The 20322-nt window shown below is 44.5% G+C and overlaps 1 long non-coding RNA gene and 1 pseudogene across 2 annotated transcripts in view; one reads left to right on the top strand and one right to left on the bottom strand.

Moving 5' to 3' along the window:
- Positions 1-19021, bottom strand: part of LOC123570205 (uncharacterized) — a 55765-nt gene extending 36744 nt beyond the window's left edge. The window contains exon 1 of one of the 2 annotated variants that reach the window (XR_010583782.1): positions 18607-19021. This is a non-coding gene — a long non-coding RNA (uncharacterized lncRNA). The remainder of the gene's footprint in view (positions 1-18606) is intronic. The other variant, XR_012424913.1, reaches the window with a different exon arrangement.
- On the top strand, positions 8513-9484 carry LOC135968816 (E3 ubiquitin-protein ligase PPP1R11 pseudogene; annotated as a pseudogene).
- Positions 19022-20322: the final 1301 nt, after the last annotated feature.

Below are 20322 nucleotides of genomic sequence, written 5' to 3'. Positions count from 1 at the left end.
GGCGGAGGTTGCAGTGAGCTGAGATTGCCCCACTGCACACCAGCCTGGGTGACAGGTGAGACTCTGTCTCAAAAAAAAAAAAAAAAAAAAAAGAACCAAACAAAAAAAAAGAAACAAAAAATGGCTGGGCATGGTGGCTCACGCCTGTAATCCCAGCACTTTGGGAGGCTAAGGTGGGTGGATCACCTGAGGTCAGGAGTTCAAGAGCAGCCTGGGCAACATGGTGAAACCCCATCTCTACTAAAGATACAAAAATTAGCTGGGCATGATGACGAGTGCCTGTAGCTACTTGGGAGGCTGAGGTGGGAAAATCACTTGAACCGTTGCAGTGAGCTGAAATCGTGCCACTGCACTCCAGCCTAGGTGAAAGACGAAGACTTTGTCTCAAAAACAAAACATGATGCAGTAAAGAAGCTGACCAAAACTAAGATGGCCATGAAAATTACCTCTGGTCATCCTCACTGTTCATTATAAGCTAATTATAATGTATTAGCATGCTAAAAGACACTCCCACAAGCGTCATGACAGTTTACAAATGCCATGGCAATGTCTGGAAATTACTCTATATGATCTAAAAAGGGGAGGAACCCTCAGTTCCCAGAATTGCCCACCCCTTTTGTGAGAAACTCATGAATCATCCACCCCTCATTTAGCATATAATCAAGAAATTACTATAAGTATGATCAGTTGACTAGCCCATGCCACTGCTCTGTCTATGGAGTAGCCATTCTTTATTCCTTTACTTTCTTAATAAACTTGCTTTCTCTTTACTCTATGAACTTGTCCCAAATTATTTATTTACTTATTTTTTTTTTGAGAGACAGAGTCTCACTCTGTCACCCAGGCTGGAGTTCAGTGGTGCGATCTCGGCTCACCGCAACCTCCACCTCCCAGGTTCAAGTGATTCTCCTGCCTCAGCTTCCCAAGTAGCTGGGACTACAGGTGCGTGCCACCACGTCTAGCTCATTTTTGTATTTTTTAGTAGAGATGGGGTCTCACTATATGTTGGCCAGGCTGGTCTCAAACTCCTGACCTCAAGTGATCCACCTGCCTCGGCCTCCCAAAGTGCTGGGATTATAAGCATGAGCCACCGTGCCTGGCCCTGAATTCTTTCTTGGACGAGGTCCAACAATCCTCTTTTGGGGTCTGGATCCGGACGCCTTTCTGGTAACATCTTCTTCACTACCACAAAGGGAGTATACTGAGGAGACCCCCAACTCAAAGGAAAGAGACTGAAGCACGGATTGCCCGACTTTGGGTAAGTGGTGGGGTACATTTTACCCGGGTAAAGGATGGAATTGAGTTAGAGGCCCAACTTAGGAGAGTTAGTTTTTCCTGAGACAGACAGGGTTAAAGGCCCCTCTTAATAAAAGGCAAGGATGCTTGACCGAACTTGGGTTCAAGGCCCAACTTAGGAAGGTAAGAGTCCTTCCTAATATTTAGGTTAGAGTCTTCCCTCAGTAAACTCCCTCTTGGTTAAAAACTGGTTTTGGGCTGGGCGCGGTGGCTCATGCTGTAATCCTAGCTCTTAGGGAGGGACAGGCAGGGAGACAGCTTGAGCCCAGGAGTTCAAGACCTGCCTGGACAATATATTGAGACCCCGTTCTCCACAAAAAGGAAAAAAAAAAGAAGGATTTGGCATTATGGGATGTTAACCTATCTTTGAATTAATCTGCCTTGCGCTGCTTGCTGATGGCTATGGGTGACAGGATTAGACATGTACAGGACCATGGGACATAGGAGCTTTTTCCTCCCCCAAAAGAGGGCAACTTGAGAGCTGATGGGTCTGCTGGATAAGATCCCTTCATGACTGACAAGCAGCTGCCTGAACTTTTGAGTCAGTGTCGCTGCAATGGGTGGGTCTTTCTCCCACCCGCCTGAGCTCCTGGCCTTCCCCACCTCATCGCAGGCAATGCTTTTCTCTCTCTCTCATTCTCTCCTTTCCCTTTCCTATCTTTTCTGTTATACAGGGCGACCATCTTGCCCAGAGACCAAATGTTGAAACTGCTGGTCAGAGGTCATTCCACCCCACTTTGAATAAAGATAATATGACCCAAACAGGGGCAAGTTTGAGCCTTACCAGTTCAATACTGGGTGCTAAGCAGAGTAGTTAATATGTATGTTTTGTCTCACGTATTTTGTTCTGGCTGGATGGAAAATGTTAATTTGGTTATCCCATGCAATCCCTTGAACGGCATCTTACAAAATTGAGAGGCTTTTGCCTGTGGTTCCATGGAAAGGAAAAAGATGATTTTCCTTGGTGTTGCAGCTTGGCCCCCAGGGCTATGGTGCGGCAAGCAGGGTCACTAAGGTCACTCAGGGAAAGGGAACCCAGAAACCTGGCATGCAGGCAAAAGGGTAAGAATTTCTTACTGGTCAGGCTTGTGCGCTCTCTCTGTGCAAACTGGTTGTAGGAATCGTAAAAATCACTGTCTCCTCTGCAGAGTTTTGATTAATGAGAAAAAGGATTTGTGAGGCTAGTCTTAAACCGTAGTGAATCAGGTGTACTTTGTGCTATGAATTTGTCTTTCTATATCGTTCTGTCATAAAGAGGGGTACCTTATGATGGAACATGGGCTTAGAACCCCATAAGCCTGCTGTTCAGATGGAACATGGGCTTAGAACCCCATAAGCCTGCTGTTCAAACCAGCCCGGCAAACTGGTCAGTTACAAACTTTGCTGCAGGTCCCTGAAGCAAACAAAAAAAAACTGGATGAGGTTTGTATTAGTCCATTTTCACACTGCCATAAAGAAATACCTGAGACCGGATAAATTATAAGGGAAAGAGGTTTAATTGACTTACAGTTCCACATGACTGGGGAGGGCTCAGGAAACTTACAATCAGGATGGAAGGCAAAGGAAAAGCAAGGCACCTTCTTCATAAGGCAGCAGGAGAGAGAAGAGCGAAGGAGAAACTTCCAAATACTAATAAAACCATCAGATCTCGTGAGAACTCACTCATTATCACGAGAAAAGCATGGGGGAAACAGCCCCCATGATCCAATCACCTCCCTCCCTCAACACATGAGGATTACACGTCCCTCCCTTCACATGTGGGGATTACAATTTTTTTTTTTTTTTTTTTTTTTTTTTTGAGACGGAGTCTGGCTCTGTTGCCCGGGCTGGAGTGCAGTGGCTGGATCTCAGCTCACTGCAAGCGCTGCCTCCCAGGTTTACGCCATTCTCCTGCCTCAGCCTCCGGAGTAGCTGGGACTACAGGCGCCCGCCACCTTGCCGGGCTAGTTTTTTGTATTTTTTAGTAGAGACGGGGTTTCACCGTGTTAGCCAGGATGGTCTCGATCTCCTGACCTCGTGATCCGCCCGTCTCGGCCTCCCAAAGTGCTGGGATTACAGGCTTGAGCCACCGCGCCCGGCCAAGGGGATTACAATTTGAGATGAGATTTTGGTAGGGACATGGAGTCAAACAATATCAAGGTTTCCCTCTGGTCTTGTTTGATGTCTTTGGGAGCTTGACCTTATACCACATGGCGGTACTTTCTCTTGGTTTCCACCATCCAGGGAACAGGAGTTTTGGGATTCATGTCATAGTTAGCCTTAAAAATTATCTTGAGGCTGGGTGTGGTGGCTCATGCCTGTAATCCCAGCACTTTGGGAGCCCGAGGTGGGCTTATCACCTGAGGTCAGGAGTTCACAACTAGCCTGGCCAACATGACGAAACCCCATCTCTACTAAAAATACAAAAATTAGCTGGGCATGTTGGCACGTGCCTGTAATCTCAGCTATTTGGGAGGCTGAGGCAGAAGAATCTCTTGAACTCCAGAGGCAGAGGTTGCAGTGAGCCAAGATTGAGCCACTGCGCTCCAGCCTGGGCGACAGAGTGAGACTTCATCTCAAAAAAAAAAAAAAAAAAAAATTATCTTGAGCAGTTAAAAGCCATTGCAAGCTCAAAATTGACTGCTCTAGGCTCCTTCTGGGAACAGCAATGGACACTGCCCAGTGGTGTAGCTCAGTAGCTAAGGCTTTGTCTTTTCACCATGGTGGCCCAGGTTTAATTTTTGGCCTAGGAAATGAGTTATTTCTGTCATGTGGCCTTTGCCATTCATTGAGTCTCTTTCCCTCCATGAACAACTTCCGACTTCCCTTCTTGAATCTTCCTTTCTCTGAGCACCTGAAGTGCTATGAGGTTACCTTTAGTAAAGTTCGAAAGCCAGAAATATTGGCCATTTGGCCAGGCTACAGTCGGGTAATAAGAGATTTAAAAAGATTTCTTTTTTAAAGAGTGCTATGGTTAAAATCAGCTTAGTTAAAAGCAGATATTCAAGTTATAAGTATATTTAAAAGATCTTTATATTTTTTTTCTCTTTTGGATCTTATTTTTCTAAAGAAAAAAATTGTTTTCTCCTTAGTTGACTGAATTGTTTTTCTCCATTTTGTCTTCTTGCCTGTCCACATGAGAGGACCTAAGATAATTTCTTTCTTTTTCTTTTTTTTTTGAAGACAGAGTCTTGCTCTGTCACCCAGGCTGGAGTGCAATGGTGCAATCTTGGCTCACTGCAACCTCTGCCTCCTGAGGTTCAAGAGATTCTCCCACCTCAGCCTCCCCAGTAGCTGGGATTACAGGCGCCCGCCACCACGCCCAGCTAATTTTTGTATTTTTTTTAATAGAGACAGAGTTTCATCATGTTGGCCAGGTTGGTCTCAAACTCCTGACCTTGTGATCCGCCTGCCTCGGCCTCCCAAAGTGCTGAGATTACAGGCGTGAGCCTCCGCGCCCGGCCAAAAGGACCTGAGATAATTTCTAACAGACTGTGACTCCTTGGGAAGAACGGAGGAGATGCCACAGATACTGTTTTGGGAAAAACCTCTATTTTCCTCCTGAAACCCCAGGAATTAGAACTGAATATATTGATCCCTCTGGAAATCTAAGGCTCTGTTCTGTTTTGCATTGTATTATCTGACGTTTCTTACTTTGGGTGGTATCAGAAATTACTTCACATTATGAGAGAGCTTTGGTGTGTAATAACTAGGTGGAGGATATACTTTTGGGCATTGCTAATGGCAATTAAGGGAGGATTCTCAGCTCTTCACATGTTTGGATCAGAGAAGCATGCTCTTGGCCGCCTAGAAGGTATGGATATGTCCCCACTGCCACTGAGAGATAAGACTCTGTTGGGAGATGGGCTGATTCCCTCCTTTTTGGGGATCCAGGATCTGGTGTAAAAATGAGACCCTTAATTTGGGGGGAATCTGTTTTGCCTTCCAGCTGTATGGGCTTATTAGGTCCTAGAAATTAGCTAGGTGTGGTGGCTCACGCCTGTAATCCCAGCACTTTAGGAGGCCGAGGTGGGTTGATCACATGAGACCAGGAGTTCGAGACCAGCCTGGCCAACATGACGAAACCCCGTCTCTACTAAAAATACAAAAATTAGCTAGATGTGGTGGTGCATGCCTGTAATCCCAACTACTTGGGAAACTGAGACATGACAATCACTTGAACCTGGGAGGCAGAGGTTGCAGTGAACTGATATTGCACCACTGTACTCTAGCCTGAGTGACAGAGTGAGACCCTGTCTCAAAAATATGTAAATAATTTTTTTAAAAAAGGAAGAAACTACATGCTCTAAAAAGAAACTTAAAAACTGGCAAATGAAAAATCTTACAACTACTGGATCTTCTGTGTATTTTTATGTGTTGTGTGTGTGATGTTTATATAAGAAAGAGCTCTGATTAATTGGTTTAAAAACAATAAGCCCTTAAATATTTTGTCAGAAAAATAAAAACTGCAATGCTTTTCAGTTCATGTGACTTTAATAAGCTTTGGGAAATAAAGACAGTTTTAAAGATTATTGGTAAAATAAAAATGTCTTCAAAATTTAGATATTTGGTCTAAATTAGGCAGGCCAGCTATTAGGTTTGCTAAATGCTTTAACGTCATAAACTGCTTCTTTGACTTTTGAAAATCTTTCCACTGACCTGCTTTTAAGTCATTAAAATCTGGGGACAGGTGGAGTTAGTCATGACCTGCATCTGGAAAGAGTTAGACCTCATCTGCGTTTCTGTCTGGTGTCTTAGGTTCTACTCCTGGTACATAATTAGAATCACTTACCAGATTTTTCAGCAAAAATAAAAGTTGCTAAGAGTTAACATGATTGTAACATGTAATTGAGACTACTGAAGAAACACTTCTACTTGCAAGGTGTGTAAGAAAAGTGAAATGTAAGGCCAGGCCTGGTGCCTCACGCCTGTCATCCCAGCACTTTGGGAGGCGGAGGCGAGTGGATCACCTGAGGTCAGGAGTTCGAGACCAGCCTGGCCAACATGGCAAAACCACGTCTCTACTAAAAATACAAAAATTAGTCGGGTGTGGTGGTGCGCTGCTTAGTCCCAGCTACTGGGGAGGCTGAGGCAGGAGAATTGCTTGAACCCGGGAGGCAGAAGTTGCAGTGAACCGAGATCGCGCCATTACACTCCAGCCTTGGCAACAGAGTGAGACTCCGTTTGAAAAAAAAAAAAAGAAAAGTGAAATATGTTTTTGGTAAAAGATTATAAGAAGGCATAGGAATGTGAGTGCTTTCTTTTTGGCCTAGTTTATAGGGTTAAAGGATTGTTTTAAGTTAGATAGGATAAAGCTGAAGGTTTGAGCAAGTTGCATAAGATTTGTGAAAAATTAATCTTGTAAAAGAAATTCTGCGTAGAAAGTAAAAAGTTTCCTCTTCAAAGTTTCTCTTCTGGTTAAAAAATAAATCATAAGTGTTAGAAAGAATATTTCTTTTAAAAACTAACTTCTTTCAAGCCTCCTTGCTTTGTGTTAATAACTCTTTGTTAAGCCCTATTCTATGTAGCTGTTAAATATTTTTTAAAAAATACATTCGATGTACTTGTACTTTAACCAAACCATTTATGCTAAACGTGCCCACAGGCATGTTCCAACTTGCAGCTTATGCCTCTTCCTTATTTAAAAATATTATTACTTTTCTAAGTCCTTTGGCAAACAACTTCCTCTTTTCCTTTGTTCTCTATTGCCTTTACCTATTTTTAAAAGTTTTAAATTATTAGCCAGTCAGGTTTTAGTTTAAATTGTAAGGTCTAGCTCCAGTCAATGAAGACAAAACACAGTAGCAAAACAAGCTGCTTAAAAAATAAAGAGTGCTGGCCGGGCTCGGTGGCTCATGCCTGTAATCCCAGCACTTTGGGAGGCCGGGGTGGGCAGATCACCTGAGGTCGGGAGTTCGAGACCAGCCTGACCAATATGGAGAAACCCCATCTCTACTAAAAAAATTAGCCGGGCGTGATGGCACATGCCTGTAATCCCAGCTACTAGGGAGGCTGAGGCAGAGAATCGCTTGAAGTTCAACCTCCGGGAGGCGGAGGTTGCGGTGAGCCGAGATCGCACCATTGCACTCCAGCCTGGGCAAGAAGAGCAAAACTCCATCTCAAAAAAATAAAAAATAAAAAAAATAAACATTGCTTCCCTCCTTTGTTCAGGTGTGCTCTCGTCATTGTTCCATCTGCAAAAAACACCCTTTCTGCAAAAAGTAAAATTACCTTGCTAAAAAAACTTTTTTGTCTAAATGCTAATTTTTCCTTACAGTACCAAGAAACAAGCATTTTACATATAACATTCTGTGTGTAAACATATTGGCTGAAATTAAAGTTTTTCCATAAATTGAACATTGGAATAAAAGCACAACAGGGTTTTCTATTTTTTCTTTTTCTTTTTTTTTTTTTTTTTTGAGCCAGAGTCTCTGTTGCCCAGGCTGGAGTGCAGTGGTGTGATCTCAACTCACTGCAACCTTCACCTCCTGGTTCAAGTGATTCTCTTGCCTCCGCCTCCCAAGTAGCTGGGACTACAGGTGCGCACCACTCCGCCCGGCTATTTTTTTTTTTTTTTTGTATTTTTAGTAGAGATGGGGTTTCACCATGTTGGTCAGGCTGGTCTCAAACTCCTGACCTCTGATGATCTACCCACCTTGGCCTCCCAAAGTGCTGGGATTACAGGTATGAGCCACCAGGCTTGGCCATGAACAAGATTTGTATGTAATATTAAAGGATAATGAAGATTTTTGTTTGCCTTTTGAATAAACCACAGGAAAAAGAAAGGAAAGACAAGAGATAGATTGTTTGGAAAGCTAAGTCTTCCCTCTATCAATAAGTAAAGTTTTATGCCATTTAAAAATTTTTGAGTTATTTTTGGCTAAATGAATAACTTAGGGTGACCTAGAATTCTATTTTATAATAGCAAGTATTTTAAACCTTTGATATTTGACAAACTTTCCAAAATCAAATTATAAATTTTATATTTTTCTGACTTAATTAATGTTTTAGATATTAGGTCCCCTAAAGTCCAAAAATGATATATTTGACTTATTTGTATAAAAAAATCACCCAGAAGCAGAGTCGGAAGGGGAGTTGGTCAGGTTATCCCCAGGGGGTGGAGAAGAGGAGGCCCAGGAAGAGGGGGTAAAAAGAAGGTGGAGGATCCTGACTACCACTGAATCCAATACTGCTTCTCCTAGACCTGAGGCATAAAAAGAGAAGGGTGTGAAGGCCGGGCGCGGTGGCTCAAGCCTGTAATCCCAGCACTTTGGGAGGCCGAGACGGGCGGATCACGAGGTCAGGAGATCAAGACCATCCCAACATGGGCTAACATGGTGAAACCCTGTCTCCACTAAAAAATACAAAAAACTAGCCGGGCGAGGTGGCGGGCGCCTGTAGTCCCAGCTACTCGGGAGGCTGAGTCAGGAGAATGGCGTGAACCCGGGAGGCGGAGCTTGCAGTGAGCTGAGATCCGGCCACTGCACTCCAGCCTGGGCGACAGAGCGAGACTCCATCTCAAAAAAAAAAAAAAAAAAAAAGAGAAGGGTGTCTCATCCCCCTTCCTCCTCTCCTCCCTCTCCTGAGCCTTAGCCATGGCCGAGGCAGGCGCTGGGCTGAGCGAGACTGTCACTGAGACAACGGTTACCGTGACAACCGAGCCCGAGAACCGCAGCTTTACCATCAAACTTCGGAAACGGAAACCAGAGAAAAACGTGGAATGGACAAGTGACACTGTGGACAATGAGCGCATGCGCCGCCGCTCATCAAAATGCTGTTGTATTTATGAAAAACCCCGGGGCTTTTGGCGACAGCTCCACGGAAAGTGATGAGGAGGAAGAAGAGGGCTGTGGTCATACACACTGTGTACGTGGCCACCGCAAAGGATGGCGTCGTGCAACCCTGGGACCGACCCCCACCACGCCTTCCCGGCCTCCTGACCCTTCCCAGCCCCCAGCAGGGCCAATGCAGCGCTAAATTCCTCTTTCCCCCACCCTTCCTGAATGTATCCATGTGCTTTCTTCTCCAGTACCCTCCTTCTCTCTCTTCTGCCTGATAGAGGGAAGAGGAAGAGGAGGGTAGACAGAGATCCTGGAATTCTGACTTGCTGCTATTTCAGAACCCAGACTCCTGAGTTCCCCCAGTTCTCATTTTTCCTCCCAATACCCACCCTTCTCTCTCGAGGGATCTAGGCACCTTGGTCCCAGCCTCTTCCTTTTGTTCTCGCTGTCAAACTGCCTGTCCTGGGATCTGGTTATCTTGGCCGTGCACTCTCAACTTGAGTAGCAAACACCGAAATTGGGTTTTCAACAGTCCCAGCTTTCACTGCCAGGGTCCCAGTCAGATTCCAGAAATTCTGACCCTAACTGTGCTTGCTAATACTGGTTTAGAGCTATCCCACTAAAATATTTAATCCTAATTCTTAGTCCTTGCCTGTGGGATATGGGGTCCTACAGGAGACCTCAGGGCTCCCAGCCCTTCTCCTGCTAACTCTCCTCATGCCCTCAAGAGGAGTTAGAAGAGAGTTCCTTGTCATTCTCACCTCTAATGGAAGATGGAACAAGAAATAATCATATTCGTTCTTCACACCCTTCTCCTGTGATCTAGGATTTCTGACAAAGCTGGCTTGAAACTCGTCACTTAGAGCCAACTATCTCCTCAGCCTTTTGTTTTTCAGCTTCAGAGACAGATTTAGTATAGTCCCAAGGACCTGGGTCCCTGGGAGAGGAAGGAAAAGGGAAGGAGCAAAGAGATGAGGGTATGTCCCCTACACTACACACTTACCTCTTAATTCCTAGGCTTTGATTTATCTGCCAGCCCAGATGTTCAGTTCTCTTGGCCCTCCCTACCCCTTTGCTGGGATCTGGTTGTCATTTTCTTTTACCAGTTCTTTTGCCATACACAGTTGTAGAGACCAGTCAAATCCACACCACCACTGAGATCTCATTCATTGCCACAGATGCACAAAATAAATAACCCAAAATCACATGCACAAAAAGTCATACAGGAAACATTGTCAAATATGAAATGGTGTTTGGCTTTCTTTGGGTTATATTTGTATAAATATGTTATTGGTATGTGTTCCAAAATTATGGGAAGCGCCTATGTTATTAATAGTTATAATTGTTATGTAAAATCATTGAAAGCCATAGAAGTAACCACAATTCCTAGTCAAATGTGACTTTAACAATGGCTGTCCTAAGACTTTTTGTCATCCACAGACAATTGTTGTCTTGTTTTAATCCTCTTCGAAAGGTGGTTTATAATCAGCTATAGGTCTTTGACAGGTGCTCTTTTTTTTTTTTTGAGACAGAGTCTCACTCTGTCGCCCAGGCTGGAGTGCAGTGGCGAGATCTCCACTCACTGCAAGCTCCGCCTCCCGGGTTCACGCCATTCTCCTGCCTCAGCCTCCCGAGTAGCTGGGACTACAGGCGCCCGCCACCGCGCCCGGCTAATTTTTGTATTTTTAGTAGAGACGGGGTTTCACTGTGTTAGCCAGGATGGTCTTGATCTCCTGACCTCGTGATCCGCCCATCTCGGCCTCCCAAAGTGCTGGGATTACAGACGTGAGCCCCCGCGCCCAGCCTTGACGGATGCTCTTAAAGGCAGGTTTCTGATAACTTTGGAGATTGTGACATTAGAATAGAGGAAAAACTTCCAGGACTGTCATAGCTGAAATGTTTATGAATATCAAGCAGAACAGGTGTTAATTGCATGGACTGAACTAATAACAGAAGACTGAAATAATCCTTTTATGACTTTTTGCTTAAAATGTTGCTGATCTTTTGTTTTGTTTTTCAGAGGCAAGATAACTTTTAAGCTATTTACATTTTTCTTTTTTTTTTTTTTTTGAGACAGAATCTCGCTCTGTTGCCCAGGCTGGAGTACAGTGGCGCAATTTCAGCTCACCACGACCTCCACCTCCTGGGTTCAAGCAATTCTTGTGCATCAGACTCCTGAGTAGCTGGGACTACAGGTGCACACCACCACACCCAGCTAATTTTGTATATTGTTAGTAGAGACGGGGTTTTGCCATGTTGACCAGGCTGATCTCAAACTCCTGACCTCATGCGATCTGTCCACCTCAGCTTCCCAAAGTGTTGGGATTACAGGCATGAGCCACCGCGCCTGGCCTATTTACAGTCTTTGATAATTGAGTGAAGTATACTCCTGTAAACAAAAGTTGGGGCATATTCGTTTCTCTCTACCTTATTTATCCAGAATTTGGAAACCCTTTGTGAGTATTTTTAACTTATGGCAATATAGTTATTTGCATAAGTGCAGTAAGCATCTGTCTTCATTTGTGACAGGACACAATTGGAGAAACTGGTAATTTTACCAAGGCTTTGACTGGAATGGCATGCTTTTCTTTAAGGAATCAAAACTTACATATAGAGCCAATAACAGGCCCTTGGGAAAACTGGCTTTATACCTTGTCTACACAGCCCCTCTACAGGGTTCCTGACCTGTGGTAAGTAAAGAATGTCACTTTCTGACAGGCCCAGGAGCCCCAAGTTATATTGGGACCTCAAGAGGAGAGAAGTTTACCCAACTCATACAGGTATTTGACAGTAATAACCCATGGCTTGGCTTGACTTTAAAAAAAAAAAAGTCTTATCCAAGATTCCTTATGGAGCAAAGTTCCATCAAAGTCAATTTAAAAAGGAGTCTACATGGCAAATAATTATTCTTGTTGCACTTTATACAAATAATCAGGCCAAGTATAATAAGACTAATGCTTATTTTGCAAACAAATCAGTCTTACAATGATTTGTCCTTAGTAAAAATGAGGGCTGGAGAGAGAAAAATTGTTTCAAGAACTATGGTACACTTGTTATTAAGTTCTAGTCCCGTCAGTTGTTTTTGAGTTTTTTTCTACAATTTAGACTGACCCTGCTTGTTCCTGTGAACCAACCAATGATCTCTGGCTACAGCTAAGAAGAAACAAGAGGGATGGCTAATGTAAAAATCTAGACCAGTATTCTATTTCTGGGCACATATTGGAATCAGCTAGCAACCTTATGTCAGCTTGGTTCCAACAGTTGCCTGGTTCATGGGAAACCTTCTTAATTTACTTTACCTGGGATAATTTAACTTATTTTGCTTTACTGTTGTGGAATACATTGCCATTGTACTCTTTGTGTAGGAATGCAGGATAAGCTTACTCAATGATTTCTTAAATTGAACACTTATTAATCTTCCAGATATCACCTTTTGTCAGAACTCAGAGTTATGAGTAGCCCTCACCATACAGATGATTTCTGACTGAACTCCTCTCTACCCTAAATACAAGAGACCCTAATAGTTAGGCAGGAATATCATCTCCCCTATCCAGCCTGAAGAAGTCACAGAAGATTGATCTTTGTCCCTCTAAACCCTTAGGATTTAGGGGAACCTTATAAAAGGGAGGGGAAAATATGTCAGAGGCATTTGAACCAGAGCAATTCCATCTTGAACAGGGGGTAGGTAAAATAAGGCTGAGACCAGGCTGGGTGCGGTGGCTCAGGCCTGTAATCTCAACACTTTGGGAGACTGAGGCAGGTGGATCATGAGGTCAGGAGTTCGAGACCAGCCTGACTAACATGGTGAAACCCTGTCTCTACTAAAAATTAGCCAGGCATGGTGGTACACACCTGTAATCCCTGCTACTCAGGAGGCTGAGGCAGGAGAATCGCTTGAACCTGGGAGGTGGAGGTTGCAGTGAGATGAGATCGTGCCATTGCACTCCAGCCTGTCCTGGGATCAAACTGCCTGGGTGACAGAGCAAGACTCCGTCTCTAAATAAATAAGTAAATAAATAAATAAATAAAGCTGAGATCTACTGGGCTACATTCCAAGGAGGTTAGGCATTCTTAGTCACAGAATGACATAGCAGGTCAGCACAAGATATAAGTCACAAAGACCCTGTTGATAAAACAGGATGCAGTAAAGAAGCCAGCCAAAACGCACCAAAACCAAGATGGCGATGAAAGCGACCTCTGGTCATCCTCGCTGCTCATTATACGTGAATATAATACATTAGCATGCTAAAAGACACGGCAACAGTGCCATGACAGTTTACACATGCCATGGCAACATCTGGAAGTTACTCTATATGGTCCTCAAAGGGGAGGAATCCTCATTTCTGGGAATTGCCTGCCTCTTTCGTGGAAAACTCATGAATAATTTATCCCTCGTTTAGCATATAATCAAGAAATAACTATAAGTATAATCAGTTGAGCAGCCCATTCCGCTGCTCTGCCTATGGAATAGACATTCTTTTATTCCTTTACTTTCTTAATAAACTTGCTTTCACTTTATGAACTCACCCTGAATTCTTTCTTGTGTGAGGTCCAAGAACCCTCTCTTGGGGTTTAGATTGGGACCTCTTTCTGGTAACATTGTTATCACACTCAAGAATTTTTTATAACAAATATATTTAAATAGAATTCACATCTCATACAATTCACCCATTTAAAGAATATAATTCTATGCTTTTAGCATACCCAGCGTTATGAAATGATCAGCACTATCAATTTCAGAATATTTTTATCACCCTAAAAAGAAGCGTGTACCCGTTAACAGTCACTCCCCATTTTTCCTTCAAACCTCTTCTCTTGCTCCTTACCCCCCACCCCAGCACTAGGCAGCTACCAATCGACGTTCTGTCTCTGTGGATTTGCCTATTCTGGACATTTCAAAAAAATGGAATTATACAATATGTGATCCTTTGTAGCTGGCTTCTTTCAGTTTGCATAATGTTTTCAAGATCTGCCCATTTTGTAGCATGTATCAATACTTCTTTTCTTTTTTGAATTGAGGTAAAAGTCACATAACGTTCACCATTTCAATAATTTTAAAGTGTACAGTTCAGTGGCTTCCAGTATATTCACAATGTTGGGCAACTGTCTTATCCTATTCCTGCTGTTGCAACAAAATATCTCAGACTGGGTAATTTATAAACAACAGAAATTTATTTCTCACAGTTCTGGAGGCGTCAGAAGATTTGGTGTCTGATGAGGGCCTACTAATCGTAGATGGTGCCTTCTCTGTGCCTTCACATGGCAGAAGGGTGCTAACCAGCTCCTTCTGACCTCTTTTATTTTTTAATTAATTAATTTTTTCTTTTTTTTTTGAGTCAGGGTCTCATTCTGTCACCCAGACTAAAGTGCAGTGGCAAGATCAAGGCTCACTACAGCCTCAACATCCCGGGGCTCAGGTGATCCTCCCATCTCAGCCTCCCGAGTAGCTGGGACTACAGGCACGCACAACCATGCCTGGGTAGTTTTTGTATTCTTTATAGAGACAGGTTTTCACCATGTTGCCCAGCCTGGTTTTGAACTCCTAGGCTCAAGTAACCTACCTGCCTTGGTCTTCCAAAATGCTAGGATTACAGGCATGAGCTACTGCACCCAGCCTTCTGACCTCTTTTATAATGGCACTAACCCCATCTTATGACCTTGTCACCTGCTAAAGGCCCCACCTCTTAATACTATGCCATTGGGTATTAGGTTCCAACATATAAATTTGGGGGGCACACCAACATTCAGACCACAGGATTTTCCCCTGGCTCCCCAAATTCATGGTCTTCTCCATGCAAAATTCCATCTCAGTAGCTCCCAAGATCTTGTTCTAGCAACGACTCAAAAGTCTTCAGTCCAGAATCTCATCTAAATCAGATATAAGTGACTCAAAAGTGTGATTAAGGCCAGGTGCGGTGGCTTACCCCTATAATCCCAGCACTTCGGAAGGCTGAGGTGGGGGGATCAATTGAGGCCAGGCATTTGAGACCAGCCTGGCCAACATGACAAAACCCCATCTCTACTAAAAATACAAAAGTTAGCCAGGCATGGTGGTGCATGCCTATAGTCCCAGCTACTCTGAGGCAAAAGAATCGCTTGAACCCAGAAGACGGAAGTTGCAGTGAGCTGAGATCACGCCACTGCACTCCAGCCTGGGCAACAGAGCAAGACTCTGTCTCAAAAAAAAAAAAAAAAAAAAAAATGGCCAGGCGCGGTGGCTAACGCCTATAATCCCAGCACTTTGAGAGCCTGAGATGGGTGGATCACAAGGTCAGGAGTTCAAGATCAGCCTGGCCAAGATGGTGAAACTCTCTGTCTACTAAAAATACAAAAATTAGCCCAGCGTGGTGGCGGGTGCCTGTAATGTCAGCTATTTGGGAGGATGAGGCAGAAAATTGCTTGAACCTGGGAGGTGGAGGTTGCAGCGAGCCGAGATTGCGCCACTGCACTCCAACCTGGTAGACAGAACGAGACTCCGTCTCAAAAAAAAAAAAAAGTGTGATCTATCCTGAGGCAAATGGCAAATTGTTCTTCAGCAGTGAGCCTGTGAAATCAAACAAGGTATGTGCTTTCTAAATACAATGGTGGCACAGGCAAGGACAGGCATTTTTTTTTTTTTTTTTTTTTTTTTTTGAGGCGGAGTCTCGCTCTGTCGCCCAGGCTGGAGTGCAGTGGCGCGATCTCAGCTCACTGCAAGCTCTGCCTCCCGGGTTCCCGCCATTCTCCTGCCTCAGCCTCCCGAGTAGCTGGGACTACAGGTGCCGCCACCACGCCCGGCTAATTTTTTTGTATTTTTAGTGGAGACGGGGTTTCATTGTGTTAGCCAGGATGGTCTCGATCTCCTGACCTCGTGATCCGCCCGTCTCGGCCTCCCAAAGTGCTGGGATTACAGGCTTGAGCCACCGCGCCCGGCCAGGACAGGCATTTTTATTCCAAACAGGAGTAGGAAAGAAGAAAGAAGTAAGAGATCTCAACCAAATAAAAAACCCAACAAGGCAAACATTAAATCTTAAGGCTCCAGAATATTCTTCCTTGACTCGATATTCTGCAATCTGGACACACCGGGTTGGGGACTGGACTCCCAAGCCTCCAGACCACCTTGTTCCCATGGCTTGCTAGGCCCAGCCCATACCACACCTGTCATAGGTTAGAGTCCAGTGCCTACAGCTGTCCCTAGCTGGAATTGCATGCCCATGGCTCTACCTTTCTAGGGTCTTGGGAACAGCCCCACTCCCACATCTCTGCTAAGGATTTCCCTGTTGGAGGCTCTCTGAGGTGGTCTCACCCTTGTGATAGCTTCTGCCTGGGTCATGATGCCAAGGCTCCGGGTGGCTCCATCCTTTAAAATGTGGGTGGAGACAGGCATGTCCCACATCTCATGCACTCTTTGGACCAGTGGAGATGGCACCATGCAGACTTCACAAAGGTCTACTGTCTGTGCCTGCTGGAGGAGCAGCCTGAGCTACACAGCTGGGGTGGCCGAGGAGCACTGAAATCATTTTGTTCCCAAGGCCTTAGCATTCTGGGCCTGTGCTGGGATAAGTAGCTCCAACAGTCTCCAAAATGCCTTTGGGGTCATCCTTCCATTCCAGATGAACAGCGTCTGGCTCTCTTCTATTTGCATGAATCTCCTTACCAAATGGTTGCTTGGCCACACCCTTGGTGTTCCCTCCCAACCATGATTTTTCTTTTCTTTTTTTTGAGACAGGGTCTTTCTCTGTCATTCAGGATAGAGTGCAGTGGTGCAATCTCAGCTCACTGCAGCTGCAACCTCCCAGGCTCAAGTAATCCTCCCAGCTCAGACTCCGGAGTAGCTGGGACTACAGGTGCTTGCCACCGTGCCCAGCTGCTTTTTTTTTTTTTTTGAGACAGAGTCTCGCTCTGTCGCCCAGGCTGGAGTGCAGTGGCGCGATCTCAGCTCAGTGTAAGCTCCGCCTCCTGGGTTCACGCCATCACGCCATTCTCCTGCCTCAGCCTCCCAAGTAGCTGGGACTACAGGCAGCCACCACCACGCCCGGCTAATTTTTGTATTTTTAGTAGAGATGGGGTTTCACCTCGTTAGCCGGGATGGTCTTGATCTCCTCACCTTGTGATCCACCAGCCTCAGCCTCCCAAAGTGCTGGGAATACAGGCGTGAGCCACCACGCCCGGCCCTAGCTGCTTTTTTATAACATGGCCAGGCTGAGAATTTCCCAAATTTTTAACTTCTGCTTCCCTTTTGATTAAACGTTGTCTTCTCATGTTTTACTATAAGCATCAAGAGAAGCCATGCTGCACTCTCATACTTTGCATAGAGATTTCTTCTGTCAATTATCCTATTTCATTGCTTGTAAATTCCTGCTTCCACAAAAAACTAAGACATGAACACAATTCAGCCATGCTCTTTAAAGACCACTTTATAACAAGGATGGCCTTTCTTTCAGTTTCCAACAACATGTTTGTCATTTCCGTCTGTGACCTTTATCATCCATATTTCTACCAACATTTTAATCACAAGCACTTAGGAAACCTCCAAGAAGATGGAGGCTTTCTCTACAGCTGTCCTCTTCTGAGTCCTCACCAGAATCACTCTTAATGTTCTGTTCACAGCAATAAAGGTTTTTTCTAGTATTCACTTCCAGACTCTTCCAAGTCCCTGCCTATTGCCTAGTTCCAAAGCTACTTACACATTTTTAGGTAATTGTTACAGGAGCACCTCACTTCTTTTTAAAATAAAAAAAATTTTTTGAGACAAGATCTTGCTCTGTCACCCATGCTGGAGTACAATAGTGCCCTTATGGCTCACTGCAGCCTCTACCTCCCTGGTGTCAGGCATCTGAGCCCAAGCCAAGCCATCATATCCCCTGTGACCTGCACATACACATCCAGATGGCCTGAAGCAAGTGAAGAATAATAAAAGAAGTGAAAATGGCCAGTTCCTGCCTTAACTGATGACATTCCACCGTTGTGATTTGTTCCTGTCCCAACTTAACTGAGCGATTAACTTTGTGACATTCCTTCTCCTGGCTCAGAAGCTCCTCACTGAGCATCTTGTGACCCCTGCCCCTGCCCGCCAGAGAACAACCCTCTTTGACTGAAATTTTCCATTACCTTCACAAATTCTATAAAACGGCCCCACCCCTATCTCCCTTCACTGACTCTTTTTGGACCCAGCCTGCCTGCACCCAGGTGAAATAAACAGCCTTGTTGCTCACACAAAGCCTGTTTGGTGGTCTCTTCACATGGCCATGCGTGACATGTGGCTCAAGCAATCCTCTGGCCTCAGCCTCCCAAGTAGGTGGGATCACAGGTGCACACCTGGCTAATTAAAAAACTTTTTTTTGGTAGAGATGAGGTCTCATTATGCTGCCCAGGCTGTTCTTGAACTCCTGGGCTCAATCAATCCTCCTGCCTTGGTCTCCCAAAGTGCTGGGATTACAGGCATGAGCCATTGCACCCAGCTGTCAGCACCTCACTTCTTGGTACCAATTTTTGTCTTAGTTCATTTCTGCTGCTATAACAAAATAACTTAGACTGGGTAATTTATTAACAATACAGATTTATTACTTACAGTTCTGGAGGCTGGGAAGTCCGAGATCAAGGCACCAGCAAATTTGGTGTCTAATGAGGTTCCCTCTCTGCTTCCAAGATGGCACCTTCTTGCTGCATCCTCACATGGTGGAAGGGGTGAACACTGTCCTCACATGGCAGAAGGGAACTCACTAACTCCTTCAGGCCCCCTTTTTTTTTTTTGAAACGGAGTCTCACTCTGTTGTAGCAGGATGAGCTGCAGACAAAACTCCTCAGACACCGAGTTAAAGAAGGAAGGGGTTTATTCAGCCGGGGGCGTCGGCAAGACTCCTGTCTCAAGAGCCGAGCCCCTCCCCGAAGCGAGCAATTCCTGCCCCTTTTAAGGGCTCGCAACTCTAAGGGGGTGCATGTGAGAGGGTCGTGATTGATTGAGCAAGCGGGGGGTATGTGACTGGTGGCTGCATGCACCGGTAATTAGATTGGAACAAAACAAGACAGGGATTTTCACAGTGCATTTCTATACAATGTCTGTAATCTATAGATAACAGAACCAATTAGGTCAGGGGTCGATCTTTAACTACCAGGCCCAGGGTGTGGCACAGGCCTGTCTGCTTGTGGATTTCATTTCTGCCTTTTAGTTCTTACTTTTTCTTTCTTTGGAGGCAGAAATTGGGCATAAGACAATATGAGGGGTGGTCTCCTCCCTTACTGTCACCCAGGCTGGAGTGCAGTGGCACGATCTCGGCTCACTGCAACCTCCGCCTCCCAGGTTCAAGCAATTCTCCTGCCTCAGCCTCCCAAGTGGCTGGAATCACAGGCGCCTGCCACCACGCCCGGCTATTTTTTGTATTTTTAGTAGAGACAGGGTTTCACCATGTTGGCCAGGCTGGTCTCGAATTCTTGACCTCAAGTGATCCACCCAACTTGGCCTCCCAAAGTGCTAGAATTACAGGCGTGAGCCACCACGCCCAGCCCCAGGCCTTTTTCATAAGGGAACTAATTACCTCCTAAAGTCTCCACCTCTTAATAGTATTACATTGGGTATTAGGTTCTAACATATGAATTTTGGGGAGAAATGAACATTGAGATCAAAGCAGAAACCATCATCACGAGAACATTTTCATCACCCTAAAAAGACTCCTTGTAGCTGTTAAACAGTCACTCCCCATTCCCCACCCCCTCAGCCCTAGGCAACCGCTAATCTGCTTTCTGTCTCTATAGATTTGCCTGTTCTAGACATTTCATACAAATGGAATTGTACAATATGTGGCTTTTTATATTTGGCTTATTTCATGTGGTATAATGTTTTCAATATTTTTTCCAGGTTGTACTGCATATTAGTACATCATTCTGAATAGCATTCCATTTTATGGATATACCACATTTTGTTTATCCATTTATGAGTTGATGGACATTTGGCTTGTGTCTACCTTTTGACTATTATAAATAATGCTGCTCTGAACATTAGTGTGCAAGTTTTTGCTTGAACACTTCTGTTCAATTCTCTTGGATATATTTCTAGGAGTGGAAGTGCTGGGTCATATGGTAATTCCATGTTTAACTTTTTGAAGAATTGCTAAACTGTTTTTCACAGAGACGACACCATTTTACATGTCCAGAAGCAATGTATGAGGGTTCCAATTTCTACATATTTTTACACTTCTTCGAGTCTCTTTTTTTATTACAGTGGGTGTGAAGTGGTTTTGTTGGCATTGACTAATTTGGTTAACTTGAATCTTAAACTCAGTTGATAAAA

The sequence above is a fragment of the Macaca fascicularis genome, chromosome 1, assembly GCF_037993035.2.
Source record: "Macaca fascicularis isolate 582-1 chromosome 1, T2T-MFA8v1.1".
Taxonomy (NCBI): Eukaryota; Metazoa; Chordata; class Mammalia; order Primates; family Cercopithecidae; genus Macaca; species Macaca fascicularis.
This window is presented reverse-complemented; position numbering and strand designations above follow the sequence as displayed.